This window comes from Nerophis lumbriciformis, linkage group LG26, assembly GCF_033978685.3.
Source record: "Nerophis lumbriciformis linkage group LG26, RoL_Nlum_v2.1, whole genome shotgun sequence".
NCBI classification, from domain to species: Eukaryota; Metazoa; Chordata; class Actinopteri; order Syngnathiformes; family Syngnathidae; genus Nerophis; species Nerophis lumbriciformis.
The window spans coordinates 2,860,128-2,865,000 of NC_084573.2; the positions used below are offsets into that span (position 1 = coordinate 2,860,128).

General features: G+C 39.3%; 1 protein-coding gene across 3 annotated transcripts in view; it reads left to right on the forward strand.

The window, feature by feature from the left end:
• Positions 1-1,264: 1,264 nt before the first annotated feature.
• The window catches only part of loxl3b (lysyl oxidase-like 3b), a 57,391-nt gene continuing 53,782 nt past the window's right edge, over positions 1,265-4,873 (forward strand). For all 3 annotated transcript variants that reach the window (XM_061987660.2, XM_061987659.2, XM_061987658.2), the window contains exon 1: positions 1,265-1,379. The gene's annotated coding sequence lies outside the window, so the exon portion shown is untranslated. The remainder of the gene's footprint in view (positions 1,380-4,873) is intronic.

Sequence of the window (4,873 nt, forward strand, 5' to 3'; positions counted from 1 at the left end):
GAATATCCTCTTCTAGTTCCTCCAGGAATGACCTCTTCTAGTTCCTCCAGGAACGACCTCTTCTAGTTCCTCCAGGAATGACCTCTTCTAGTTTCTCCAGGAATGACCTCTTCTAGTTCCTCCAGGAATGACCTCTTCTAGTTCCTCCAGGAATAACCTCATCTAGTTCCTCCACGGAATGACCTCATCTCGTTCCTCCAGGAATGACTTCTTCTAGTTCCTCCAGGAATTACCTCTTCTAGTTCCTCCAGGAATGACCTCATCTAGTTCCTCCAGGAATGACCTCTTCTAGTTTCTCCAAGAATTACCTCATCTAGTTCCTCCAGGAATGACCTTTTCTAGTTCCTCTAGGAATTACCTCTTCTAGTTCCTCCAGGAATGACCTCTTCTAGTTCCTCCAGGAATGACCTCTTCTAGTTCCTCCAGGAATGACCTCTTCTAGTTCCTCCAGGAATTACCTCTTCTAGTTCCTCCAGGAATGACCTCTTCTAGTTCCTCCAGGAATGACCTCATCTAGTTCCTCCAGGAATTACCTCTTCTAGTTCCTCCAGGAATTACCTCATCTAGTTCCTCCAGGAATGACCTCTTCTAGTTCCTCCAGGAATGACCTCATCTAGTTCCTCCAGGAATGACCTCTTCTAGTTCCTCCAGGAATGACCTCTTCTAGTTCCTCCAGGAATGACCTCATCTAGTTCCTCCAGGAATAACCTCATCTAGTTCCTCCAGGAATGACCTCATCTAGTTCCTCCAGGAATGACCTCATCTAGTTCCTCCAGGAATGACCTCATCTAGTTCCTCCAGGAATGACCTCATCTAGTTCCTCCAGGAATGACCTCTTCTAGTTCCTCCAGGAATGACCTCTTCTAGTTCCTCCAGGAATGACCTCTTCTAGTTCCTCCAGGAATGACCTCTTCTAGTTCCTCCAGGAATGACCTCTTCTAGTTCCTCCAGGAATTACCTCTTCTAGTTCCTCCAGGAATGACGTCATCTAGTTGTGTGTGTGTTTAACTGCATGGTGCTAGAATACCCCGAGTGGACCTAAAAAGAAGTGTGACGTCACCGTGGCTCTTGCCTAGATTCCGAGAGTCACGTGACCCACGTGGGGAATGCTGTAGGAAAAAGAAGACCAGTCACGTTTTAGACTTTTTTTTTTTTTCTCCTCCCACCCCCGCTCTGAAGGGGGAGTGTGAGTCATGAAAGAGTCCGTGTGTCTCCAGCAAGTAGACCCAGCCCGCCCTCGCCTGTACAGCTGGCAGTCTGAGTGAGCGTGGACCTCCGTGGACTCTTTTCTGTCTAACTGCACTTTGTTTACCTCAGCAGTCTGCAGCCATCCTCCCCGCCGTGGACGTCTTCCACGCGCAACGCTGTGCAGAAAGAAGGTAAGCGGCAGGAAACACGACAAAGTTAGTAACTATTAGATGTCGGCCACACCTGCACGGAGCTAAAGTCACCACTTTTTAGTCACTTTCAACTATGGAATGAACAGAACTCTTGTCGTGATTCCACGTTACAGTTTCCACTTTTCTTTTTAATGACTTTCATTTCCTGTCCTGGTGCTTTTATTTTGCTTCCATTTCCGGTTGGAGTCCTTGTTTTTGTTGTACCTTCACTTTCTGTGTCAGCACGCCTGTTTTTCATTCGTTCATCTAAACATGCTAACATTAAAGTGTTTTTCATGAGTTCATCTAACCATGCTAACATTAAAGTGTTTTTCATGCGTTCATCTAAATATGCTAACATTAAAGTGTTTTTCATGAGTTCATCTAACCATGCTAACATTAAAGTGTTTTTCATGAGTTCATCTAACCTTCTGACTGCATGCTAACATTAAAGTGCTAACTTTTTTGGCCGATTTTAGACTTGGTATGTGACACAAGCTAACTGTTAGCATGCTAACGTTAGCTTTTTAACACTCGCATGCTAACTTTCTGAGCTAGTTTTGCAACGGTTTACACCAGTCATAAAACTTGGTATGTGACTGTTAAAATTGGCACTTTAATGTTAGCATGCTAACATTAAAGTGCTAATTTTACACGTTTTTTCTAATTCCCCAGCCATACACCTTAGTTATACAACTTGGTAAGTGACACAAGCTAACTGTTAGCATGCTAACATTAGCATGCTAACTTTTTGAGCTACTTTTGCAACCGTTTACACCAGTCATAAAACTTGGTATGTAACTGTTAGCATGCTAACATTAAAGTGCTTATTTTACACTTTTTTTCCCCCCTAATTCCCAGCCAAACACCATAGTCATATCACTTGGTATGTGACACAAGCTAACTGTTAGCATGCTAACTTGGTAACATTAGCATGCTAACTTTCTGAGCTAGTTTTGCAACCGTTTACACTAGTCATAAAACTTGGTATGTGACTGTTAACTGTTAGCATGCTAACATTAAAGTGCTAATTTTACACTTTTTTTCTAATTCCTCAGCCATACACCTTAGTTATATAACTTGGTAAGTGACACAAGCTAACTGTTAGCATGCTAACATTAGCTACTTAACATTAGCATGCTAACTTTTTGAGCTACTTTTGCAACCGTTTACACCAGTCATAAAACTTGGTATGTAACTGTTGGCATGCTAACATTAAAGTGCTTATTTTACACTTTTTTTTTTTCCTAATTCCCAGCCAAACACCATAGTCATATCACTTGGTATGTGACACAAGTTAACTGTTAGCATGCTAACTTTCTGAGCTAGTTTTGCAACCGTTTACACCAGTCATAAAACTTGGTATGTGACTGTTAACTGTTAGCATGCTAACATCAAAGTGCTAATTTTACACTTTTTTTCTAATTCCTCAGCCATACACCTTAGTTATACAACTTGGTAAGTGACACAAGCTAACTGTTAGCATGCTAACATTAGCTAGTTAACATTAGCATGCTAACTTTTTGAGCTACTTTTGCAACCGTTTACACCAGTCATAAAACTTGGTATGTAACTGTTAGCATGCTAACATTAAAGTGCTTATTTTACACTTTTTTTTCTCTTCTAATTCCCAGCCAAACACCATAGTCATATCACCTGGTATGTGACACAAGTTAACTGTTAGCATGCTAACTTTCTGAGCTAGTTTTGCAACCGTTTACACCAGTCATAAAACTTGGTATGTGACTGTTAACTGTTAGCATGCTAATGTTAGCATGCTAACATTAAAGTGCTAATTTTACACTTTTTTTCTAATTCCCCAGCCATACACCTTAGTTATACAACTTGGTAAGTGACACAAGCTAACTGTTAGCATGCTAACATTAGTATGCTAACTTTTTGAGCTACTTTTGCAACCGTTTACACCAGTCATAAAACTTGGTATGTAACTGTTAGCATGCTAACATTAAAGTGCTTATTTTACACTTTTTTTTTTCTTCTAATTCCCAGCCAAACACCATAGTCATATCACCTGGTATGTGACACAAGTTAACTGTTAGCATGCTAACTTTCTGAGCTAGTTTTGCAACCGTTTACACCAGTCATAAAACTTGGTATGTGACTGTTAACTGTTAGCATGCTAATGTTAGCATGCTAACATTAAAGTGCTAATTTTACACTTTTTTTCTAATTCCCCAGCCATACACCTTAGTTATACAACTTGGTAAGTGGCACAAGTTAACTGTTAGCATGCTAACTTTTTGAGCTACTTTTGCAACCGTTTACACCAGTCATAAAACTTGGTATGTAACTGTTAGCATGCTAACATTAAAGTGCTTATTTTACACTTTTTTTTTTTTCCAAATTCCCAGCCAAACACCATAGTCATATCACCTGGTATGTGACACAAGCTAACTGTTAGCATGCTAACGTTAGCTTTTTAACACTCGCATGCTAACTTTCTGAGCTAGTTTTGCAACGGTTTACACCAGTCATAAAACTTGGTATGTGACTGTTAAAATTAGCACTTTAATGTTAGCATGCTAACATTAGCATGCTAACATTAAAGTGCTAATTTTACATTTTTTTTCTAATTCCCGAGCCATACACCTTAGTTATACAACTTGGTAAGTGACACAAGCTAACTGTTAGCATGCTAACTTTTTGAGCTACTTTTGCAACCGTTTACACCAGTCATAAAACTTGGTATGTAACTGTTAGCATGCTAACATTAAAGTGCTTATTTTACACTTTTTTTTTTCTAATTCCAAGCCAAACACCATAGTCATATCACCTGGTATGTGACACAAGCTAACTGTTAGCATGCTAACTTGTTAACATTAGCATGCTAACTTTCTGAGCTAGTTTTGCAACCGTTTACACCAGTCATAAAACTTGGTATGTGACTGTTAACTGTTAGCATGCTAATGTTAGCATGCTAACATTAAAGTGCTAATTTTACACTTTTTTTCTAATTCCCCAGCCATACACCTTAGTTATACAACTTGGTAAGTGACACAAGCTAACTGTTAGCATGCTAACATTAGCTAGTTAACATTAGCATGCTAACTTTTTGAGCTACTTTTGCAACCGTTTACACCAGTCATAAAACTTGGTATGTAACTGTTAGCATGCTAACATTAAAGTGCTTATTTTACACTTTTTTTTCCTTCTAATTCCCAGCCAAACACCATAGTCATATCACCTGGTATGTGACACAAGTTAACTGTTAGCATGCTAACTTGTTAACATTAGCATGCTAACTTCCTGAGCTAGTTTTGCAACCGTTTACACCAGTCATAAAACTTGGTATGTGACTGTTAACTGTTAGCATGCTAATGTTAGCATGCTAACATTAAAGTGCTAATTTTACACTTTTTTTTGGTCTAATTCCCCAGCCTTACACCAGAGTCATAAAACTTGGTATGTGACATTTGTTAACTGTTAGCATGCTATCAATAAAGTGCACACATACTAGCAAAAACGCTTGTAAG